Consider the following 18,844-nt stretch of genomic DNA (forward strand, 5'->3'; position numbering starts at 1 on the left):
TCAAACTGCCATAAGACATCAAAATATTTGTCGCAGACCCACAAAGTATATATAATGTAGGTCCTCATAAGATTTTGTCTGTGGAAAATACGATAGGGCCCAACGGAATGGTATTGATAATGTGCAATATCGGTCCACACGAAATTTAGTTTGAGCAGTCATATATATGTTGATTATGCGGCAATCATGATAAAGTTGTAAGTACTATAGTTTTATACTGTAAAGTATGGCAAAAATCGGCAAACATTTGTCCCTAGTCCCGATACAAGGTTCACCTCAGAAAATGACTTGAACATTCAGTTTTGTCCTATAATACGTAATATAGTAATGAAATTGTTTCTTTCTTTCTTCAACATTTGTGAGCATCGATCCATAACCCCAATGTCAGAAAAATATTATATTTTTACATATTAATGGTGGATGATGTTTCGGCACAGCCGAATATAACACTATAACTTGTTTATTATTTATTTTATTAATTAAACTCATAAATTTTGGGCTTAAAGAAATTTAAAGCAAACTGTTGAAAAGCTTATGTTGGATCTGTTTTTTTAATACTGTGGAACATTAAACACACATATTTTAGTTTTAATTGGCACTTTTTCTTTAAAACAAAAAAACAAGAAAAAGGGAAAATCCCTACAATTTGATTAAATACCTTAAAAAGGAGCAATAAATACCTCTTCATAAACATTTAAAGAAAATTTAATGAAAAAACATGAACATTCATTTCTGTTTGTGTTGGTTTAAAAAACTTGACAGACCAAAAAATTGTCTATCGACCAATTCATCATTTTGCAAATAAATAAAAGGTGTTTCTTTTTTACGACTATTTTTTGAAATTTCCTTTTTTCTCATAATTTTTAACCGCAAATGCGTTTCTGAGTGTGTGATTGTTTAACCGGCCATATTCTAAAGTATTTCAAGTGTTTGAGTTGAGTTTCTTTTTTTTGTGGATTCTGAAACCAATTTTATATTTTACGAGTATGTGTGGTTTACAATTTCATTCATTTTCGATTAAAATTATTTTTCTTTTTGTCCTTAGGCTGATTTTATGAGTTTTTCATATCTATATATGTGGGTACGTAGTATGTGTCCAATATTTATTTTTTTTTGCCATTTAATCAATTGCGTACTTATGTTTGACAGTTATGTGCATGTGTAAGAGTAAAGAGTGTTCGTTTTTAACCAGAAAAAAAGGGTTTCAAAATAATCATAAAATGTTAGCAATCAATCAAAAAGCATAAAAAACAAACAGACAAAAAAACAACAAACAAACAAACAAAATTGCAATTCAATTTCATTTAAGTCATAAAAATCAATTGAAATTGAATGTAGTTTGTCATAAAAAAACGCAAACGAAACGAAATAAAATGAATGAATGAATGAAAACATTGTTGTTACTGTTGTACACTTACACATGTGAGTGTTACAAATTTTGTTATTTGGAAATAATAAAAACTATGTAGAGGTATTTAGTGTGGTTAATTATTCGAATTTAATTTTGTTCGAATAAAAATTTAACATTTTTTTATTATTCGAATTATCGATTAATTTATTAAATTTCCTCGATTAATCGAAAGGCTAACGTACAAAAAATATTATTCGAATAATTTGCTAATAACATATTATTACATATAAATATTAACAAGTAAAGTGTTATATTGTTTAATGGGGGGTAGGGTCAATTATTGATTGATCGTCACCAAAGTTGGTAAATAGATTTAGTCTCATATAAAACTTGATTGTGTCCAACATCATCACGATACTAATGAGTATAATACAATTATGAATGTTCAAGTTATTTTCTGAGGGCGACGTTGTATAATGTCAGAGTCCTTAGAACTGGTTTGTGAAAAATTTCACCCGGATTGCTGTATAATCAACATATTTATGAAGGCTCAAACAGCATGCCGAATTTTTGCTATAAATAAATTTATTCGATTATTCGACAATTATTTGTTAAATAATTTTTTATTCTAAACTGAACTATTTGAATTATTCGAATAAAAATATTTTTTTTCCTCGATTATTCGAATAATTTTTAGTCGAATGACAACAACATACATACATACATGACAAATATAAAATAAAAAACAATAAAATACCATGAAATTGACAATACACAGATACTTACACTCGTTAACTCTAACATACAAAAGTCATGTGCATATTTTGGTCAAAAAATTTATAAAACAGAGTAGATGGTTCTAAGAAATTTACATAGTGTATACATATCTGTATACCATTGTCCAAAATGTAAAAAGTGTGTTACATTTATATTGAAATATGTGGAAAAACGCATGATGGTATATTCAATTAAAAACAAGTAGGCAAGTAGAATCGGTAAAGCCCGGCCATATAATATCCTACACCGAGTATATGGGCAAAAGCTCTTTATATCCTACACCACCATATTGGGATGGCTATAATGCGTTTGTGGTGATGTTTGTAAAATATTAGTCTAACACCCACCTTATTAAACGACATCCTCCGTCCGCCTGACTGTCCATGTAAACCTTATCGTTCATAAATGTTTAACTTACATATAAATTGAAAACAGATTGGTTATAAATTGGTTGCAAGTATGAAATGTAGTTATATAGACCGAACTGTAATTGATATTATTAATATTTGATGAACTCTCCAGATTATATGTATTTAAAACTATAAAAACATAATCATAATGGAATTAGTAGTGCTATTATTGTAAATAATTAACAGATTCGGAATAGACAACCGAATTTAATTCTGAGTAATAGTTTTTTAAGCTAAATGTTGACGATTACAATCGAAATAAATATTATCATCATCATGTTTTTTAATAAAAATATATATTCTGTTAATGTAATCACTTTACTATTATGATGATTTCTAAAATTCGTTTGTGAAAAAAGAAAATTAAATTCGGTGATAGCAATCAAAAAAAAAGGGTAGATCAGTTTTGATATTTTAGAAAAAATTAATTTCACATTTAAATGAAAATTTGGAATAAAATTAATTTTTTTGTTTATAAATTTCTAATAATTCTGAAACAATATATTACAAAGAATAATAACATATATTATTAAAAACTTAAGTATAAAATAAATTGCGTTAATATAAAGAATTCACTGATCTACATCAGCATCATAAGACGGTAAGTTTTATATTATAAATATTTTTGGCAAGCATGCACAGTTTATCAAATTGTTCAATAATATTTGTTCATGACAATCGGCAGAGGAAAAATATTTTGGCTTCAAAAACCCAAAAACTAAGAGTTTTATAGCTTTGAATCATGAAATATTCCCCACTTTATGCGTATGTGTGCTAATTACTGCGATGCCAAAGCTGCTTCTGTTACGGTAAATGGAGAAGAAACTGGAGTAAATTTAATTTCCTAATTGCCTATGATTATTTATGTAAGTTTGGTTCCCTTTCTGTGTACAAAATATATTAGAAACATCTTTCATTTATTGCAGAACTTTTTGTGACTGGACAGCAAATGTCTAGAGTGCCAATGACAATATGTTATACTTAACTAAAACCATTAAAGAAATCATAAATTTGAAAAGAAAATAATTATAAATAAATACATTTATTTTTATTGGTCCATAATACTAATATTTACGGTCTTTATCACCGAATTATTTTTTTAAATGGTTACGTCTACCATATTTGTACTAAAATTCGATGACTTTAATTGAAAGTTCAGTCACAACTACAATTTTGTGTTCTAAAAATATATTGTTAGTGATCGAAATATTCGCCAATTACAACCAATTTATATGATAGTACATGCCAACGACCAAATTCGATTGGCGCCAAATTCGGTTGTGATAACGAATCTGTTTTCTCTGTGTACAGTGGGGAGCTCAAATGAGTACATGTTTCTATTGTGTGCACTTCTTATGGAATAAAAATAAAACTAATAAAGCAAATCCAAAAATTTTTTCTGTCATTTATTTTATGTTTAATATGTAACAAAATAAATTACAATTCAAAACAAAAAACATCCAGTTCTAATTAAAAAAACAGACAAGACTAAAATAACTCGCATGTACTCAATTTTGCGCCCCACAAAACTCTTAGGGAAAAATTGCATTTTTAAAAAAAAATTTCAAAATCCTTTATTACGTAAATAAAATTTTACACACATGGTATATTTTCTATAAATTTTTCATTAACTTTTTTTGGAATACTCTCTCTCTCGTGCTCAATCCGCTGTTAAAGCTCGTACAAATTGGTAGGAGTTAATCGGTATTGTTTCAACCGCAAATTCACGATTCACTAAAAATTCTCAATAGCTGATAACTGCATTAATAAGAAATTTTTCTAGGAACACCATTCTTTACGATTTTTGACGTGTGTATTGGGTCACCATCCTATTGAAAAATTACTTCTTCTGCGGGATAAGCGTTATAATCTACAAAGTCAAAAGACGAATGTGAAAAAGACAAAGATGATTACGTATTGAGGTCGGTATATCGAACTGGATAATATTTCGGTAGAAATTTTGCTCACTAAACCATTTTTTAAAGTTTTTGATGAGTGATTTAATTCGCCGTCCTGCTGTAAAATAACTTCTTCCACATGATTGGCGCTCTTATCTACAAAATCGGAATGGCAAGTCTTAACTCATTATTTCGCCGATTTTTTCAAAATTGGTGACACAGTAAGGAAACAGTAAAACATGGTAATGATATGGGGTTGCTTTATATGGTGCCACCTTGGACCAATGCAAAGAATCAATGAAATAATGGGAAAAGAAAACCATCTGCGTATTTTGCAGACTCACCATACCGATTTTGTAGTCTCATCATCACGTTTTTGTATGTAAAAGAGGAAATCCTGCAGAGGAAGTAATTTTTCAATAGGAAAAATTTTCAGTTCCTAGAAAAATTTCTTATTAATGTCTTGAGTTCAATCCTATTGAAAATTTTTAGTAAATCGTGAATTGGCGGTTGAAACAATACCTATTTACTCCTACCAATTTGTACGAGCTTTAACAGTTAATGAAAAATTTATAGAAAATATGCCAATGCGTGTAAAATTTTATTTACGTAATAAAGGATTTTGAAATTTTTTTAAAAAAATGCAATTCTTCCCTAAAATTATTGTGGGGTGCAAAATTGAGTACATGCGAGTTATTTTAGTTTTGTCTGTTTATACCCTACACCACCATAGTGGGGAGGGTATTATGCGTTTGTGCAGATGTTTGTAACGCCCAAAAATATTAGTCTAACACCCACCTTAAAGTATACCGATCGACTTAGAATCACTTTCTGAGTCGATTAAGCGATGTCCGTCCGTCCGTCCGTCCGTCCGTCTGGTTGGCTGGCTGGCTGGCTGGCTGTCCATGTAAACCTTGTGCGCAGAGTACAGGTCGCAATTTTGAAGATATTTCGATGAAATTTGATACATATTATTTTTTCGGCTCAAGGACCAAGCCTATTGAAACTGGCTGAAATCGGTCCATTATTTCACCTAGCCCCCATACAAATGTCCTCCCGAAATTGGACTTTATCGGTCATAAATGTTTAATTTATATATGTATCTCCACAAATTCCGCTCCAAATAAAATTCACGTAACCAAATTTTGTTATGATCGGTCCATAATTAGTCATAGCTCCCATATAGACCCGCTTCCGAAAATCACTTTAACGTGCATAAATCGCTTAAAAATGTTGGTAAACATACAAAATTCAACATAGTTAACTTCAATATACACATAAATCACACGACCTAATTTCATGGTGATCGGTCCATAATTGGTCATAGCCCCCATATAAGGCCCACTTCCGAAAATGACTCAAAAATATAAATTATTGAAATTTTAAAAGAAAATTTTTTTTTGCTCTTTTACTTAGTGTAGGGTATTATATGGTCGGGCTTGACCGACCATACTTTCTTACTTGTTTTTTATTTAGAACTGGATGTTTTTTGTTTTGAATTGTAATTAGTTTTGTTACATAATAGACATAAAATAAATGACAGAAAAAATTTTTGGATTTGCTTTATTAGTTTTATTTTTATTCCCAAGAAGTGCACAAAATAGAAACATGTACTCATTTGAGCTCCCCACTGTATGTATATAATAGAATAATTCAATTAGCAACAAATTTGGCCATCGAAACGAATCTGAATAGTGTAACTTTTTGAAGAAAACTTCTAAAAAATTCCCGACAAACATTTCCTGCGTAGGAACACTACTTATGGTTAGCAAAGATACAATTTGTGGAAAAATCAATTTTATGGGAAGTAAAACAAAATAGTTTTTTAAAATTTTTTATGATTTAATATAATTTTAGAAAAGATTTAAAATTTTAATTTTTTAATTTTTTTGAAAGTAGAATTTCACCAAATTTTGACGTTATATAAATAATGTTTTATTGAGGGGACGATATATAATTTTAAATTCGACAAAATCACATTAAATACATTTTTTTTATATTGTACAAAATATTTAAGTTGATGCATTTTCCTATAATTTGAAATAGTATGTTGAAATTCAATTCACAAAAATTTGAATCACTTTAATGTATATACAATATATAACTATTGACCATAGTTAGCTTTATGGATATTTGTTACGCAATTTATTGATGCATTGCATGTTCAATTAAATCACGCTTAATAAATTAAACTCTCAGTAAGACTGGTGGACATTAAATAGTTGAGTAAATTTCTATGAATAAATTTACATGCTAATATGCAAAATATCCATGCAAGTTTATACATGAATATTGTATTTATTATAACTTACATTTATGGAAATTTTACCACTATGAGGTGTTTATATTTATGAAAATAACCAAAACAAATACGCGTATAAAAAAGTAATAAATGCAAATAAATAAAAAAAAATATTTACTTTGAAAAATCCTTTATTTAATTGATATTCCATCTGTCTGTGATGTGAATATGTTTGTGACTGTAGAAAATGGCGATTGTTTGTGTGTATTGATTGAATGGTTTTATTGTATTATTTGCATTTTGGTTAACCAATACTATCAAGTAAATATATATGGGATGAAAATAAAATAGCATTTACATAGATATGAATATATTTACATTAAACATATAATGTCGAAACGAGAGTGAAAGGAAAATTGCTCAACACTGCTCGCACTTATGAGCTATTGTAATGCATGTATATTATGGTGGCCCTTATTTTGAACTTTTGCGAACTTTGTCAACTAAAAACAATATTTAACATTTTAGCAAAATCAGATATCGCTTAGAGGTTGCACATTTTATTTGAATTTGGATTAAAGTAGAAATAAAATAAATGTTGAAAAAAATTCTATCTAAAGATTTTAAAACAAGTAAATTCGGTAACCTTACATCTTTTAAACTAATATACATAGATACAAACAAAATTTAAAATACATATTTATCTACTGACAAAATTAGCAGACATGTGAGGAGCCGCAGAACAAAAGGTACTTTTTTGAAAATTTAAAAATATTGGAAAATTGATTTTTTCTTGAAGATTTCAACCCAAATATTATAAAAATACCAAAAAGTCAATTTGTAAAAAATTCGTGTACTTTGTATTTTGGTACTTTTTTGCTATCTAAGTATTTTTTAAACCCATAAACATGAAGAAATTTCAAATCGTATATTTTTTTTTTATGAAAAATTAATAAATATGTGTTTGGTACTTTTTGAAAATTCAAAAAATTAATGAATATTTTATTATGACCTCCTAATACGATACAGATTTATTTGAATAAAATTCGAATCACTTCAATGGGTACTAAAAAGTACCAAAAAGGGACGATAACGGGAAAACACATTTTATTTGAAATTGGAACTCGAGTGTGAAAATTGGGACAAATCCGGTGAACAGTTTGGTTCTTTTTCAAAATATGAATACTGTGAGGACCTAAATTCTAACCCCCTTATTCATAATAACTTCATACAAAATTAGTTTTATATACTTTTAGGCCGACTTAAATCAATTTGCACAAAAAAAGTAAACAATATCGTATGTTTGATTGGGTAGATGGGTTAAGTACTGGCTGCGAAAGTCAACAACAGAGAGTGTCTATATCAGAGTATCAACAGCAGAGGGAATTCAACACAAAGAGTGGCAATAGTGGATTTAAGAACAGTGATCATCTGAGAGCAGTCAACAGAGGCTAGTCAGCAGAGGCTAGTCAACAGAGAGAATCGCGTGAGATGATATTCAGCCGTATTGCAGAACTCACAAGACAAAGAAGGAAGTGCAACATATATAAGCATTCAGCATCACAAATACAGTACCACACATACAGATCAATAAACAGCAAACAAACAGTTGATGAGGATCAATCAATAAAGATGAATTTAACAAAAAACTGCTATCGGTTCGAACATTTTATAAAAAAAAAATAAATTAAACAAGTTACAAAGCAGTGCTAGAGTGTAATTAAATTGGATTTGGTAACACCGATCCTGGTTTACAATCAGCTATCGAGGCGGGTTACATTTTATCCTACCCAAAACAGATTTACATCCGTTGAGGGAGGAGAATAGTTCATTGGTTCAGGTATTTATCTTCGAAGTAACACTCGGAGAAATTTGGGTCAAGAGTAGATTCTAGGATTACACCCTAAAAGATTATAAGAGCAGGAACTAGTGGACAGGAGTGGTATGGCACCGGTACGTGTCACCCGATTGTTCGCGATCCATCCAAAAATTGATCTCAATAAAGAAGCATTTTATTATTTAGCTTTTAATACAAAATAAACTGTGACAGTGAGAAAATATCCAAGAAAAGTTTTTTAAATTGTATGTAAAGAAACCTGGACTGACTGAACATTAGTCCAGCTTCAAAACCGGATTAACCGGAGGTTCCTTACAATATATATTTGAATTGTTTGAGCATATCTATAAAAAAATTCCGCAAAATGAAGTATTTTGAAAATTTAAACTTGATAAAAGTAAAAAGGGAAATTGGTACTTTCTCTACTAATGGTCCTTTTTTTTGATTGTCTTCTTTTGCCAGAATTGCAAGAAACTTCTTGGGAAATTTTGTTTTAAGTTGTGAAAAGTCTGCCAGTACATACGTTTCATACAACAGGTGTATTTTTTTAAACAATTTTATCTACATTTTTTCGTCCGTTCTTTTTCTCCTATTTTCTTTACCGTATCACAAAAGAATCAGAGAGAATTACGAGCTGCTTTTCTTATAAAAATGTTCGGTGCTCTTGGAAAGAGTTGTTCGACTTATTTTGCCTTACCAACACCTGTTAGACAGCATTTTCTTACTGATCGAAATTTTCTTTCAATGATCAAGCTTTTTTTATATTGTTTAATTCAATCTTTGACCAGTATTTTCGACTTCGGGTTAACGAATTCCAAATAAATTATTTTCTAAATAGATATTTTTTTCAACATTTCATTTTTGAAAATATTTCTTCTTTCAAAATGTGCAGCTTCATCCGATTTTACTCAAATTGTCAACATATGGCTTGTAGACGACAAGTAACAATTTTAGACCTTGGGATCATAATAAATCGCCAAATAAGGCCCACCCTAATGTACTTATTGTATGATATGCTATTCACAGTTTCTAAAAATGAAACAATTCTAAATGTAGAACTTCTAAGTTTCTAATACCATGAGAACTGGTTGGATTTCTGTATATCCTAAGAGGTACAAAAATATTCCCATGACTAGTTCCTAAGGGACAGTATCCGGTTTAGATTTTATACTTTATATGAACATAATCATGGAAGATCATCAATACTGATCTATTCTTAGTGAACTAGTTCAGTCATAAAGAACAAAAATTATGAACATATAAAATCAAAAAAACTATATCTTCATGATTAAAATCGGAAAAAAATGTAAAAGATTCGAAATAAATTTTTTAAATCTGCCCAAAAGTATGCTTTAGTTTATAATAATTTAATTAATAGTTTATGGCCCAAAACACTTAATTCCTTTGATTTTTTCTTATTAACTTATATTGACCTACTTAAACGGTAGAATAATCATTCTTAGGAAGTTTATATGTTCTAGAAAGTTGTTCATTGAGATCTTAGGTATATTTTTGTAGTTGATTGTTTCCTTGAATTTTTAACGGTTTGCTATCTATGGACTTGAAAAAGGGAAAAAATAAAAAAAAAATGCTTTTCGAATTTTTTCTAGTTTTTTGCGATTTTGATCTTGAAGATGAAGTGTTTTTGATTTTATATGTTTACAGTTTTTGTTCTTTATGACAAGGGCTACAACTTTGGCTCAGAGAGTAAATCAAAATTCCGAACGGTTTGCAAGATATTGATCACTTATTTTCAAAAATGAAACTGAGGGCCCAAATCTTTGGGGGCCAATAAAAAAAGTACATGACTTTGGGCAAAACTGGGAGACACGGGTCTTTTTTTTTGTCTTTTATCACGTAGTGGTGGTCGTTTGTGGGTAATTCCATATCATCGTACGTGACATTTGTACGCCTATAGAGTGGAATAGATTTTTCAAAAATAAGGGTATCTGAAAAATAATTTGGTCTTTCTGTTCAATTCAGAGGGTACTATATTTTAAAATAATAAAAAGTTCTTTCGATATATTGTTGTCCAAAATATTGAGCGAAATAAGGGTATATCGTACGTGACACAAAACGGAACTCATTTTGAGGTCCATGAAGAAATATGCGAAAATATTCGAATCGTGAAAGGCGTTATGTTTTCTTTTAATTTCTTACACTAAACGAAATATTTTTCCTTTACAATCCGTCATATTTAAATAAAAACAATCTTTCGATGATTTTTTAATAAATAAAATTTAATATCGTACGTGACATACCGTACGTGACAGATTTTTCTCTTATAATAAAACAATATATATTCTGTAAATATATGTATACAAAAACTAAAAAAATTAGTAGCAAATATACATTCGGTTTCAATAAACAATTCGACAATAGCAAAAAAACAATCAGAGTCAAATTCATTTCATACTACAAGCTAATTGTGAGCCTAGTTTTCTCCGCAATTTTGGCCTGAAACCTACATCCATCTTGAAAAAAAGTTGCACCCCATTTTGGAGCAGCCGTACCCCTACGTTTTGAGATTCGAGAGATCGAAAATGCTATTGTTGATTTAAATCCCAAGAAAGCGCCTGGTATGGACAAGATCAGGAACAAGACGCTTATGGAGCTACCCCGGATAGCAATAAAAATAATTCTTTTTATTTATAATGCTATATTACGACTTTAATATTATCCTCCAGATACCCAAGCCGGGAAAAGATCACACAAAAGTAGAATCAGACAGACCCATCAGCCTATTGTCTAATATATCAAAGCTATTTGAGAAGATACTCATGAACAAGTTGTACCCGATGTTAACTGAAAACAATTGTATTCCGAATCATCAATTTGGATTTAGAAGAAAACACAGTACTATCGAACAAACCCATAGACTTGTAAATATGGTGAGAAAAGCGTTTGAAGAAAAGAAATACTGTTCCGCACTCTTCATCGATAAGGTATGGCATGCTGGATTAATATACAAACTGAGTCAAAATTTACCCGCAAACACACATAAGCTGTTGGAAAGCTATTTAACTGGTCGAACTTTTAAGGTTAAAGAGGGAAACTTTTTAAGTACTGCACAACCCATTGAAGCTGGAGTCCCCCAAGGCAGTATCCTGGGACCTTTTTTTATATTTGATATATTCGTCTGATATGCCAACTAACAATCTCACTCATACATCAACATTTGCTGATGATACTGCTATACTAAGCATTCATGAAAACCCTCAACAAGCGTCTCGTTACTTACAAAAACACATATTTGAATTAGAAAAATGGTTAAAACAATGGAAAATTAAAGTCAACGAGCAATCATGCCCCCCTATTCATATCAATAACCAAACAATAATTCAACAATCGGAAGTGAAATACCTCGGAATACATCTTATTCGCCTTACATGGAAAAGTCATATAGATGCAAAGTTGACTCAAATAAAATTGAAATCAATTCAAATTAATTGGCTTATTGGCAGAAACTCTACGCTTAGTTTAGATTGTAAACTTCTACTTTATAACATGATCATAAAACCGATATGGTGTTATGGCATACAGTTATGGGGCACAGTCTCAGCGTCAAATGTAGAAAAGATCCAAAGACGCCAAAACAAGTTTCTAAGAATGATTACAGTTGCCCCCTGGTATATCAAAAACGCGAATATACACAAAGATCTATACGTGCCCATTGTAAAAACTGAAATCTCGAAAAATATACAAAAATATTTAAAACAAGTAAGAAAGTATGGTCGGTCAAGCCCGACCATATAATACCCTACACTAAGTAAAAGAGCAAACAAAAATTTCTTTTAAAATTTCAATAATTGATATTTTTGAGTGATTTTCGGAAGTGGGGTTATATGGAGGCTATGACCAATTATGGACCGATCACCATGAAATTAGGTCGTGTCATTTATGTCTATATTAAAGTTAACTATGTTGAATTTTGTGTGTTTACCAACATTTTTAAGCGATTTATGCACGTTAAAGTGATTTTCGGAAGCGGGTCTATATGGGAGCTATGACTAATTATGGACCGATCGTAACAAAATTTGGTGACATGAATTCTGTTTATATAAAACTTATTTGGAGCGAAATTTGTGGAGATACATATATAAATTAAACATTTATGACCGATAAAGTCCAATTTCGGGAGGACATTCGTATGGGGGCTAGGTGAAATAGTGGACCGATTTCAGCCAGTTTCTATAGGCTTGGTCCTTGGGCCAAAAAAAATAATATCTACCAAATTTGATCGAAATATCTTCAAAATTGCGACCTGTACTCTGCGCACAAGGTTTACATGGACAGCCAGCCAGCCAGCCAGCCAGCCAGCCAGCCAACCAGACGGACGGACGGACGGACTTAGAAAGTGATTCTAAGTCGATCGGTATACTTTAAGGTGGGTGTTAGATTAATATTTTTGGGCGTTACAAACATCTGCACAAACGCATAATACCCTCCCCACTATGGTGGTGTAGGGTATAAAAACTTGAAGTTCACACAAACCCGCTGGCCCGCAACATATTAGATAACCGTGGCCATACTCGATTAAGAAGGAGGGACACAGCAGACCTAATCTAGAAGGAAGAATGCCAATTTAACCAAAACAACCATGAATACAAAATTTTTCCGGCACTGGCTGGACTAATTAAATAATAATTATTAGATATAAGATTTGAACCACTTATTGTTAGTTCAATAAATAATGAAGATACAATAAATAAATGATAAAAAAAACTGTGTAATTTATAAATTCTTTATTATTTTATTGAGAGCCCTTTGTTTGCACTTGATCAAAATATATTGAAAACTTAATTTCACATCTATTGATAATTCAAGCTTTATACAAATTGCTGTGGATTCTGTCCCACTGTGCAAGTGAACTTTAAAATATATTATAAAAAATCATTTAAAATTGCTGGCTGGAAAACGCGCAATTTATTTATTAACAGTTATTTTAGTTTTGTCAGCAGTAGGGTGAAATATGCAGTCGTACATATATATTGGGGTAATCACAAAAAATGTTTTTATATTTACAGTACATTTACAAATTACATTACAGCAGCGTTGCGAAGACCACGATTTTGCTATAGTGAAAGACTACAACGATGGAGTTTCAGAATATAAGCCTTTTGAAATATGTCCGAAAAATCTAAGTATTCAAGGTTCTGTAAGAAAAGGTATTAATAATAAAAAAAAATCTTGTTAAAGCAAGCTTATATTTAAATGCTCTAAAAAGAGTAATATAGGCTTTGAATTAAAAATTTGTTAACTCTCCCCACTATTTTTTTTTATTAAATTAAATTTAATTTTATTGAAAAATATTGCCACTTTCCAAAACTAGAAACTACAAATAAAACGTACAATCTCTAAATCCTAATCGATTTTGCTAAACTTTTCAGAACTTGATCAATTTTAGAACTTGGAACCCTAAATCGAAAACTTCAACTATAAGAGTCATCCTAATGCATATTTATATGTGCGAAAGTGAATGTGGCGAAAGTTGTGAGACTTTTGATAGGGTGAGTTTTGTGTATTTGCGTAATTCTGTGTAAACAAATATTTAATGTTCATTGAGGCTAATTGAAGTGATTGTAAAGTAGACATTTGTTGGCTATTTACTTTATTTACCCAGTTTAATATAATACTCTATAAATATTGCATGTAAAAGTTATGTGTAAATGATGTGTGGATATGTGTTTAGTGTATGTGAGTTGGTTTATTTAATATTTTAAATGTTTAATGAGGTTTAAAGTGTTAAAAGTCTTTTTTATGATCCAAGAGACAGATAAATATTTATCAATCACTTTGTGGCAATGTAAGTAAATATACATACATAAGTAAAACTATTATTATTATTTATATAAATATTTTATTTTCTTTTTTCATTTTATTGGATTATTAAAGATAAGATTAGCAAATAAACTGCAAAATATTTAATGTTATTTATGCTTAATATTTGTATATAAAATAGTTAATATTTACAATATTTGTTTAAAACCATAAAGTGACATTGTTTTTATGCTTTCAAGTGGTCTATCTGATTTGTGGAAAGATTTTTTTACAATATACATGGTTTTCTCAACTTATTGTTATCTACCATAAAATTTATTTAAGTGAAAATTTTTTTAGTAAATTTTGTTTGAATTGGAAATAAAGTACAATGATGGCTGAAGTAGGATTTTTCCTATAGATTGCTATACTTATACCATTTGAGAGGTTCGTTATATATTTGTTCCTTTTATTTCCTACAAGGAGCATAGGGCCATAACAAGATTATTCCAATATAATCGATCTGATGCACGATGTTTCATTCCAACTTAGATGAAGATGGGATGTTTCTGTTTCGACTTGTCGTTTCCAGGTATGGGATGGTCTTCCTATTCGTCGACTGCCTTGTGGATTCCAGTCCATGGCTTGCCTTGCTATATCTGGCGATGGTTTCCGCAATGTATGTCCAATCCAACACCATTTACGTTTTCGAATTCCCAGATGAATCGGTTGTTGTCTGGTTTCTGACCATAGCTCGTTGCTCGAAATTGTTCTGGGCCAATATATATTTAGAATCTTCCTTAAGCATTTGTTCACGAAAACTTGTACGGACTGTATGTCACGTGATGCTCCATTCCACGTTTCGCATCCATACAACAATGTGGATTTTACGTTTGAGTTGAACAAATTTAGCTTTGTACGTCTTGATATGTACGATGAATTCCACACCAGTTGTCCGAATGCTTACCTTGCCTTGTTTATGCGGCTTGAGATGTCAGCCTTAGAACCACCACTTTTGTCCAGTATGCTTCCCAGATAACAGAATGATTCTACCTAATCAAGCCATTGATTCTGCACGGACAGTCTTTGTTCATTATTAGAGTTTATTCTCATTGTTTTAGTTTTGCCAATGTTAATTTTCAGGCCAGCGTGTGATGCAGTTTCTTGGACTACTGACAACTTAGTCTGCATGTCTAAAACCGTGTGGGTGAGTAGGCAGATATCATCGGCGTAGTCGAGGTCCTCCAATCTGCCTTGAAGGCCCCAAGTGTTTCCTCTTCTTTGGCAAGTTGCATTATTCATCACAACATCAAGTACGCAATTAAATAAAAGTGGAGATAAAACACAGCCTTGTCGTACACCAGAGTTAATGCTAATCTTGTTGTTACCTAATTGCCTTTCATGCTGAATTCGGCAGGTTGCGTTAACATATACACCTTTTATGAGTCTTATTAACTTAGTAGGTACACCTTTACACTCCAATGCATTCCATATCGCTGAGTGGTCGAAGTCTATGAAGGTGAGGTACCGAGATGATCTCCATTCTACAGACTGCTCAACGATCACTCTCAGGCTATTTACATGGTCGACACAGGATTTGTGGGCGCGAAAACCGGCTTGTTCCCTTCTAAGCTCAGGGAGAAGAGCAGTTGATAGCCTTTTGTAAAGTATGTGCGCAATCACCTTGTTAATCATACTTAAAAGTGTTTTTACGTTCTGTGAGGTACCCTTTTTTTTGGCAAATTTATGATTACGCCTTCAGCAATTTCTTCTGGGAGAAGTTCAATACACCAGAATTTTCTTACAATAGGCATGAGTAGCCGAGCACTGGTTGTTGCGTCAATTGTTAATATCTCTGGAGAAATATTGTCTTTACCAGGCGATTTGTTTCTTTTAAGCGATTTTATTGATTCTCATATCTCAGAGATATCTGGGCAATGGATGGGGATATTCGTGTTCATCGGATGTGACTCACAGCAGCATATCGGTTGTTGTGTGGGAGCTGATGAAGATAACATTTTACCATAGAAATCTTCCCAAAGTAGTAGTTGTTGTTGTTTAGATGTTGATGTTATCGGTCCTTAATGGTTTTCCTGAAGGTTTTGTACTTCCGGTTAAGTTCTTTGCCGTACGATATAGATCTCTTGCTCGGTACGTTTGGCAGCATCTTGAGCCTCTTTAGCGATACTGTTGATCCAATTTCGTTTATCACGTCGAGCACTCCGTTTTACTTCACGATTGCGGCGATTGTGCAACTGCTGTTGCAATATTTTGGTCGAGCGCGTTCTGCTAGAGTTGACTGCAGCCTTAGCTCCCTTTCTCTCCAATACCGGTCTCCAAGTTTCATCGCTAATCCACTCTTTACGAGAATTTTTCCTATATCCTAGGTGATTCTCTGCGGCTTGAATGAAGATTTTTTTCGTTTCTTCCCAGCTTAGGTCTGAATTATTGACACTGAATTGCAGAGATAATTTCAATGAACCCGTGAGGGAGTTTGCAACTGTTGGCTCTTTGAGTTTTTCAACATCATACCTTCTTTGCGAAACTTGGTTGTTTATATAAAAATTTATACATAGCATTGAGAAAATGTTTTCAAAATTCAATCAATCGAAAGAAGAACATTAACTACTCAATTTTATGTACAAGCGAAATCACTTCATTGTGAATAAATTTGAAATGAATCCATTGCTTTTTATGATCAGTATCTCATTTTATTCCCATTACATGTGGCTTTGCGATAAAGTAATAAATCTAAACAATTTTTGACGTCTTAGATTTTTCATGATTTTTTAAAAAAAAAAAAGTTTGTTAATTTCACGTAAAAAGTATATTTTTTGCTTCAATATGTTTTTATAACTCCGAAACTACTGAGCTGATTGAAATGCAATACATATATCAAAATTTGAACATAGCATGGGGAAAATGTTTTCAAAATTCAATCATTCAAAAGAAGAACATTAACTGCTTAATTTTATGTATATTAAGGAAGATTAACTCCATGAAGATTGTTGTCAAACTCAACAAAAGCTTGGAAAATTATTGGGAGCTACTTAAGTTCCACTTTCAAAGAGTCTGCGAGTAGCAGCATTCATCCAAAAACAGGGATATTGGTTACCATAAGAATTGAATCCCAGAGATCTTGAAAGACGATTTTGCATGTCCGAAATATTGCTTGAACGCTATAAAAGAAAATAATTTTTGCAACGAATCCGAAGTGTAAGAAATCGTATGTGAAGCCGTTCAACCAGCCGAATCGACACCAAAGCAAAATATCCATGGCGCTAAGGCAATTCTTTGTATTTGGTACGACCAAATGGATCCTATCTATTATGAGCTGCTGTAATCTGACTAGGCCATCACAGGGAACCTCTACCGAATGCAACTGATTCATTTAAGGCGAGAATTGGCCGAAAGACGTTATGCGGCCAGACATGAAACTGTAATACTCCAATATGACAATGCTCGGCCTAACGTTACAATACCTGTTAAAGGTATTTAGAATGAAGTGGTTGGGAAGTTTTGCACCGACTACTATTTCATTGGATCGATGCAGAACGATTCATTTAAAGGCAGAGTATCCGATATTGGCTTGATTCGTTATTGTCGTCAAAAGATGATCATTTCATTTGTCTTGGAATCTGCAAATGTATGGAATTTCGTTTTTGTTGCCGATTACGGTGTATGCGGAAACGTAGCTTAAGTAGTATACTTATATATATTTAATATATTTAATGACTCTTCAAAAACTTACTTAAATTAAAATCAGCTTAATCAAGAGATAATGATGTTCAGGAAAGCATTAATGTGATGTTCTCAGCCTGACACCTCAATATAATAAATGATAAAGTCCAAATACCCGTTCCCGTAAATAACACTCAAATAGCCTTGATATTAAGATCTAATACTCTAAATGTTATAGGTACGAGTATATTATTTATTCAAAAATCATCTTCTTTTATCTACAATTCCCTTTTTCTATTGTATATTTTTCCATTTTTGTATAAGTATAAATAAATATATCAAATCATGCAATCGTTATTAAAGAAATACTTTTTTTCCTACTTCCAACTACACGCCCAACTTCGGAAAACACTAAATTTAGTAAAATAGTCACGTTTTATTTACGGTCGACACTATTTCATCTATAAATGTTTGCAAAGAACAAACATGAAATACTAAAATTCCAACATCATCTTTCTTGTCCAAGGAGTTGAGAAGAAGAACATGGCTGGCATAGATGAAAATCAGTGAATTATAATACTGGCAGTTTGAGTGAAAAAAATTATAATAAACATGTCAAACTACTAGGACATTCAACTTTTGATGGGAATGTTTACGTAGACACCAGAAAATTTAATTAATTAATATTTAATGCCAGTTTGACAAGCAGAGTGCAATAGAGAAATTTGATTTGAGGAAAATATTGTAGCAAATATGGACAGAAAAAAAATGTTTTGCAATTTAATTATAAAAGAAAATACAGTGATTTAGGTAGGATATATAAATTACTTGTATAAAAGTTGATGAATTTTTGAAAGTAGTACTAGGGTTTTTCTTGTATTTTGTAAA

Source organism: Calliphora vicina, chromosome 2 (assembly GCF_958450345.1).
Source record: "Calliphora vicina chromosome 2, idCalVici1.1, whole genome shotgun sequence".
Classification (NCBI taxonomy): Eukaryota; Metazoa; Arthropoda; class Insecta; order Diptera; family Calliphoridae; genus Calliphora; species Calliphora vicina.